The following is an 8893-nucleotide window of genomic DNA, read 5'->3' as shown; positions in this document are numbered from 1 at the left end:
CAATATTTCTGTTCCTTTTTTCATCTTAAAGTTGATGTTTTTCCCTTGGTTTTAGTTGGTAACCCCTGAATCGGTTTATGCCTTTTTAACAGCGGTATACTACTGTTGTTTTTTCCTATATATGCACTGTTAAAACCCACAACCTCCTAACATTTGCCCCTCTGAACGATAGTTGACAAAATTACCAGTGCCATATTAAGTTATAAGATGTAAAGGGTAGTCACGACACTTACGTAGACGAATGATTTACAATAACATGAATACACAAGAAATAAAAGACGAAAAGTGAATAAAACATAAGTCTACAAAACACAGCAAAGAAAAAAAGACTAATAAAAAAAGTTTATAAAATGTGGTGTTCTACGAGGGTGTAAGTAATGTGTCTACCCTAGGGTGACGTACCTTTTATTCATGATAAGTAAGTGTACGGCGAATAATCGTGTTTCTTTAAATTTAATGTCTGACTTTGGACAATAGAACAGTTTCGTGGATATTCTGTATATAACTGTCAGCCAAGTAATAATGACTTCAGCAAAACATTCAAATATATGACTTCCATTTTTTCATTAAAAATCATTTAAACCCTTGGTATGTAGCCTATGAAAATTAATGCTATTCAAAAGGAAAATTTCTGAAATTTTGAAAGAAATTTAAAAAAAAGTTGAAAGTACATAGAACATAGTGTTGCTAAATATGCATGGGCAGTTACCAAGTGTTTAATGTGAACCACCGTTTGTGTTGTAAAATTAGGTTCTACCTAAAAATAATGTAAAAAGTAAAATCACAAAAGTACTGAACTCCGAGGAAAATTCGAAACGGAAAGTCCATAAGCAAAGGGCAAAATCAAACGCTCAAACAAATCAAACGAATGGATACCAACTGTAATTGTTTTGGTAAGTCAGTGTATATATGGATCTAGCAGACCTATTTTCATAATCCGTCATTTCAAGCTCAATGTAATTAATGAATGACAGTACTAGGCATTGAAGTAGATCGGGGACTTCATCATTAACAAGAACGTACATTTCACAGGTAGACGTATAGCTCCATTTTGTTCTTCTTAGGAACCCGTGTATGAGGTCTACTTCTTACGATAAATCAATCGTGTCTTATAGAAGATGAGCATATTTGTTTCTTTACTGAGAAGTATCGTTGTTTTTAAGCGGAGCATAACTGTCGCTTACAAGTGTGCAGACTGTTTGTTGAAAAACATGCTTCTGAAACAACACAAACATGTAAAATATTCAATCACGCATCTTGATGATGTCATTATACTAATGATGACTTCAAGTCTAAACATGTGCAAGTTACCAAATCATATATAAAACAGCTGGTCACGTTGTAGCTCGTAACATTAACATTGTCAACTGCACTTCTTTACAAAAAGGGTTAGCATATGGAGAAAAAAACACATTAAGCCAAAATCCATCAACTGGTAACAATTCTGAATTATTCAAAGATCCAATCGAGTATTATACCAGGCAATGGAAACAAAGGAAAAAGAATACGTAGATAAACTTTTCGATCAGTATAAGTGAGGTTGATGACAATATTTTCATGTCTCCAAACCATCAACATCTATGTTATCAGCAATTAGAACTGATCTTCTTGGTTTATGATAAAAGAAATATACCTACTCTTTATGTGAGATGGGAATCAGGTGTGTTCTGGACACTAAAATTGCCAGAGTATTTATATCAGAGCCCCCTTTCTCGTGCAAAAGTATATAATATGAATTATCCACTTTGAACTAGTTTTTTCTCGTCGTAAATCTTACAGAAATATAAAAAGAATTAATCCAACTTTGTTTTACAAAATAGAATGGTCAACACAGATAAAAATATCTTCTTTTAGAAAGTGAAAATCAAATTTGTGATTATTATTATTATTGTGTTAAGTTATTGAAAACGACATTATTAAAACGCTGCATTTATTTATTAACAACAAATTGTTCCGTTTTCGACAGACAATCGGCTTTCCTATGGGAACCAACTGTGTTTCTCTACGTGCCGACATGTTCCGTTATTATTAAGAGGACTTATGCATTCAAGAGATTCTCCAGAAGAGAGAAAAGAAGCCGTCATTATCCCTTAACTTCCCGTCTAGCTATTTAAAAGACGATGTGCTTTCACACAAGAATTCAAACCCTGGTGATTATGTTGACTGCATCTGTCCAAATGAACTTTAAATAAAGGATACCACCAGTACAGCTCAGTATAGATCTGCTTCACATCTAGAGGAAACTGACAATACAAACTAAACTTTACGACAAAAGAGATTTTTTTACCATGATGTTGTTTGTTTTTGTCGTTATTTTCCTGCAATATTTCATCACAATCAAAGTAGACAATGAATATCTTGCCCTTCCTTAAACATCCTTATAAGTATCTACGCAGAACCTTTTTTTTTTAGGAAAAAGTGTAACATGATGTTTTCAGTTGACTACAATGTATAACGGAAAGATGTTAAATGTATTAATATCATTAGTCAAATTATAATTTATTTAGAATCTAATAACTGTGCGCTTTACTCTTTGTCCTGATATAATAGATGTTAATCATCGGAAATATAAAACAAAGATTAGTTTGAAGATCAAGTTATATAACATAGTAGTCATTGTACAAAAGGTCACTTGAGTAATTTGGTTATCCAGTGTAGCGCAGGAAGATTTTAAAAGATGTTCATTACAGACCAGAACAGACCCATGAGTATCCCATCCTTTCTCTTAAGTAGGTGTCGTCTAAGTAAAATAATAAGGTGTACCAAGTCAATTGTCAACACTTCATTTCTTTATTATGTAGATTCATATAATTTGTTTACACTAAAAACTTATACTAGTAATTGTTTGTAATTATAAGATCCTGAAACAAGAATTTTTAGCTGGAAACAATATCCTTATCGGCAAAGGTTCTAACTTAAAGGTAAATAATAAGTGTAGCATCAGTCCAGTAGAGGTAGTGTTTCACAATTAGCATGATTTGTTACACACATTTCTATAAGTTTCCTTTAATAAATTATTAAAGACTAAGGTTCTTCTTCCCTCAGGCAAAGTTGACCATACATGGTTATGTTATTCCTTTATGGTAACTTTTATACATATAACTCGTCAAGTATTTATGTACAGTGTTTCTGGCATTCAGTTGGTTTTGTTTATCATTTCATCATCCCTGACGAATGTGCATATTTTTTTTAGTTATATTTACGGATTTTCCCGACGAGTCTAAACATATATATCTCCTTCCTTAATTGGTATATTGTGGAAGTTCAGAAGTCCGATTGGTCTTTCTTGTATTTAGCATTTTATCCGTGAAGGGTAAAAAATATGTAAATAAAGTTCATCGTAATATGATATCCTCTGAAATAGTAAATTTAATATTCATAAATTTTGATATACAACGGTTGCATTAATTATGAAATTGAATCAGGTTTGTGAACTGGAGAACTGACTGCAAAATATAAACATGTTGCTATTTTATCTTCATCATTTTAATAATGTGTAATTACATATTATGTTTTATAAGTTTTTATGAATATTAGTTTTGCTGTTTAGACTGTTTTTATTGAAATTCATTTGATGTGTCTTTGTACTTATATATCCCGTCATTGTGTTATTGTTCTATGACAATTCTCGTATCTTGTCTTTCATTTTTGTTAATGTCCTTTGTCTATTTGCCTTTTTTGTGTTTCTTGATGCATATGGCGTGGCTCTGTACATATATATCCGTTATAGTGCTATTCTTGAACATTTTGGTAATCTCGTTTTCATTGTTGCTAACGTGCTTTGTCTATATGCCTTTTTTTTTCTTTTTAAAGTTTCTTTGATACATATATGACGTGGCCCTGAACTTGTATATCCCGTCATTGTTTTATTGTACTATGGTAAATTTCTGTATTCTTGTCTCTAATTTTTGCTAATATACTTTTTTATATGCCTTTTAGTGCTTCTTTGTTGCATATAAAAAAAATTTATAGTGATTAAGATTATAACACAATGTTTACTGCTGTACCCCTTTCTTTGACATTTTCATCTATTATGTCTGTTTATTTTGATCATATGTATCGTTGTCAATATAATGGAATTTGATACGACTGGCATACAATTGAGAGGATTATAGCTAACTTTAAAACCAGCTTTAATTCATAATTTTTATCATTGGAAAATTACTGTATATCAAGTCAAAAATATATGACAGCTGTTATCCATTCGTTTGATGCGTTTGAGCATTTGATTTTGCCATTTGATTAAGGACTTTCCGTTTTGAATTTTCATCGGAGTTCAGTATTTTTGTGTAATTTAACTTTTTGCTAGTGAGGCCTGCCAATTTGAGAGAGCTGGCGTTATTCAATTGTATTTAAAAAAAAAAGAAGTTTAACAACATAATAGTATACCTTGGACACTTAAAGTAAAGTAAGTACACTATTACCCGATTAACTAAGCACTAAAGCATGAGTCTAGAGAAAATGTGAAAACTTTTAACAGAAACCACAAATACTTACCATGAACAGCAAGTTTTTCAATTAAAAAACAAAACAAAAGCCAAATCAAAATAAAAAATCTTCAGACTGAATTGTAGCCAAATACATAGATACGAGACTTGGTTAACCTATGATCGATCCTCACTGCTTTTAATACGGATCACTGAAGTAGCAAGAGGTACATAACATAAACTACAATAGAAATCAGTACAGGCGAATCACTTAACTATATAGTTGCTAACAAACTACACACGAGTACAAAAAGAATAATGCAGGAAGTTACAAAAACACTGAGCTCAAAAGACTTAACCTGCTGACATGCAATCATGCCTACCTTCCCTGGTAATTATTATAGATAAACTCATCATAGATCCCAGGATTCTAATTATGTACGCCAGACGAGCGTTTCGCCTACACAAGACTCACCAGTGACACTCGAAACAAAAAGGTAAAAAGGTAAAATGAAGTACGAAGTTGAAGAGCATTGGCGGCCCGAAGTTCCGACAGGTTTTGCCAAATACAGCTGATGTAATCTTTTGGAATTCAATGCTCTTCAACTTCGTACTTTATTTGGCTTTTTTAAAACTTTTTTGGATTCGAGCGTCACTGAAGAGTCTTTTGTAGACGAAACGCGCGTCTGGCGTATATATAAAATTTAGTCCTGGTATCTATCATGAGTTTATTTACAACCACTTTGGCGATGCCGTTCCTGGTGGAGATTTATTTCCCCGAGGGTACCACAAGCCCAGTAGTCAGCACTGTTTGTGCTGACATGAATGATCATTGATACTAGAACACACCCGTTATATCGCGGGTCCGTGACTGAATCAAAGTATATAACTATGTGCAAGCCTTATTTTAGTATTAGTAATGACATCTGATTTTTAGAATTCGTATTGTTATCTTAAAAAGTCTTACTGATTAAAATACTACAATAGGTAACAATTTGAAAATGAAAAGTAGTGTGAACCCTGTGATTATGACCAGTGTATATAGCATATTAATCATGAATACACGTTTTGTGGTGCGCCTGTCAGATGCGGAACGTACGGATAAGGTAATAGGTAACAAGTGAATATACTATTGATATCGGTATCGGACTCGACCCGGAACTTCCTAATTATTTGCAATATTAATTACGTGGAAAACAAAAGAGCCTGGAGTGGTGTAATTTTTAATCTACACCTTTGTACTATATTAGTTATATATAAAGTTGAATTCTTTGATTCGTCGTTTTTACGTGATGACGGCTGACAAATTGGACCTTGTAATTTTAGTATTATAGATTGTTATATTTATAATTTAACTGTTACAAAATTTTGATTTTTTTAACATACTAAGCTTTTCTACCTCAGGCATAGATTACCTTAGCTGTAATTGGCCACACTTTTAGGAATTTGGATCTCAATGCTCTTCAACTGGCTTCTTTAAAACTTTTTAGGATACGAGCGACGCTGGTGAGTCTACTGTTGCCTTTATTTGAAGACGAAACGCGCGTCTGGCGTATATATAAAATTTAGTCCTGGTATCTATGATGAGTTTATTTCCTGTGGTAGAAATTCTTTACTTTTGTTTTAAAACGGATGTACTTCAGTGGAGATTCCACGAAGGGACGATTTGATTAAGACAAAAAAATGTATATTTAAATTTCAAAGGATAAGAGTCGTGTTATAAAAGACTTGTTTTCGACAAGAGCAGTTTTGAATACGTAATCAATTTACATCAGTTTACAATCAGGTCACAATCGCTTACATGGCAATGAAAAAGTTTTATATAGCGAAGTTTCATACTTAAATATATATAAATACCTCCATCTGGATGTGTCAAAAGGTCAGAAAAGATTTGTTTTTGATGCAATTTCACAAAATTTATTCTGCTCAAATCAAATAGAGCAGTTACTGTTATTTCAACCATCGTCGTCAGAGAAATGTCAAAAGTTGTTTGAAATTATATACGATATCTACACGTAAACTATTTTAAAACACAGAACATGATAAAATCCATACCTCACATATGTTATTTATTATCAAACGAAACAATCAAAATTATAACATTTCACCTGAAAATATATTGACAATGTTCGGCAGTTAGATCTTATTTCAGTAAAAATATCTACAATCAGGGAAAAATCAAGATACAGTTATATTTGCCGTTAGCCATACCAATCTAACATATTAACGCCTAATTTCACGACACCCCAGTCTCTAATAACCCGTAGCGATTAATGTACAGGAAGGAATATATCGTAAAATCGACATTATGTTAAACGTTGTGATAAATGCAACTGTTAATTATATACTGTATAGAAATTAGGAAAATGGAATGCTATATACGGCGCCCACCCATCAGTTAAATTGACAAAAGTATGATATATACGGTTCACGTTTGAAGTGGATAGCTCATATTCCAAGTTGACATTTTCTTTATTGTTTAATTTAATTAGTGTACATATATAATTGGTGTATTGGAATACAAAAATTAAATTTCGGACATGTAAGGTAAGAAGAATTTTAATACCTAATTGATTTTAATGATTCTGATATAACAGGAATTAACAATTTGGAGTATTTTGTATAGAAAAGTATTCCATTTTTAAAAGCTTAAAGTTAAATAAAAACATGCATGTATACAACAAGTAATCTTTTTACATTGTGTCACGAAATGGGAATGGCTGGTAACTTTTCTCAGGCATCGCTGTTACAACTTACGTATATAAATTGCATACAAGGTCTTCTTTAAGGAGGAACACATCAACTTGTTTATATTTTATGATACTTTGATGTTTCCGATACTTTCAAAATAGTTTTAGTTTTCATTAAGTCAATAATTTAAGTTTTCTTGAAAAAAAAAAAAGAATGATTACTTCCTTCTGTGAAGCATAACGACATGTAGTTTAGGCCGCCAAGGGCATGTGTTACGATCGTACCAGAACGTGCCATTTGCATACTTCAATCATATTAAAATAAGTGTTTTACATTAAAAGTAGATTAAACTGATCAACCAGACGTATAAATGATAAATAATTAGTTCTAATCAAATGAGGAAAATTTATCGCCAAAGCTTTTAAAGTTTGGAGGACTTGTACAAATTTGTCGAATTGTTCGGTTATGCAGCCTCAGTAGAATAAGTTATCTAAGCTGGCAGGAAATTTAAAAAGTACATATGTTTTCCTATAATGAACGTTTTGCCAAAGAAAACTTAGAAATATAACAGAAAATATTTTGTTATTTGAAATTAAAGATTAACTAAACAGTGTCTGTTTCCATAAATAATTGTGCAGTATCATAACATGTTTTTATATAATCCTCTATAAATTGATACACTTTTGACATAATCAGACCTTCTGAAGTTTGAATCCTCTTGGCAGCGGAGATTACAAAAATAATTATAAAGTTTATATATATAAAATGCATTTAAAACAACCATTTCTTATTTATTATAACGTCGGATTTATTCATAATAATAAAAAGCCAAATATATTCTCACTCTGGTATAATCTTTGATCGAAAAAGCTGTTTTATTGCGCATAAACTGCAACATATTTTTTTTTTTTAATTTGGTTGGAGACGGCAGTCATGACTGCTAAGTATATCCTGCTCCACATGTGGCACCCGTCCGGCCCGTCGTGTTAGTACAAAACCGGTATATTAAGATTAATTCGGTAGATCACATTTGAGGAAAAGAAGATTGTGGTAACGACGATAAGAATATATCCATCGTCGTCTATGTAAAAGATATTCCATAACGGTCAAACAACTCGTGATGGCATCCGTAAAATTAAATTTCAACTGCACCAACTTGTATGAATTGCGTCGAGACTATGTGGATCAATGCTATATACCACTGGTGGTACTCATTTCAAAATATTTTATTTTAAAACTCTCATTTAAAGTAAAACACAAGAATTGGTGTTTATGTTGTCTTATAGATATTGTTCATATGACCTATAAAACACAAGGTAATGTTGTTTTTTTCTTATAAAAAAGGATATCTACAACAAACAATCACTGAATCATTTTTTTTTCTTTTTTCTGCTGTCTTTATTTTTTTGTACAAAACAAAATTAGACATTCCGTTGGTGTGAAAACTAATTGTTGTTACCGCCAGGCTGTCCTAGGATGTCATAAACCACGAAGTCAGACAAATTATTTCATACTTGCGCGGCTAGAATTATTGTGTCGACCTAAGAGACTTTAGATTAGGTTAAGAGTGGTCAGCCTGAGACTGAAGTTGCTTTGTGACATAAGCTTATATAAGATTGATGGAAGTTCGCTATGTAAACTTGGGAGGATACTAAGAGAATCCTAATTGACCAAATTCTATATTTTCGTCATTGATTTGCCATAAACGATCCGATCCAAGTCAATCTGGGTCTTTAATCACCTGAGAATATTACTTTCGATTCAAGCACTTGACA

Source organism: Mytilus trossulus, chromosome 3 (genome assembly GCF_036588685.1).
Source record: "Mytilus trossulus isolate FHL-02 chromosome 3, PNRI_Mtr1.1.1.hap1, whole genome shotgun sequence".
In the NCBI taxonomy this organism is placed as follows: domain Eukaryota; kingdom Metazoa; phylum Mollusca; class Bivalvia; order Mytilida; family Mytilidae; genus Mytilus; species Mytilus trossulus.
The sequence above is the reverse complement of the archived record's forward strand: the minus strand, read 5'-3'. Positions refer to the sequence as shown.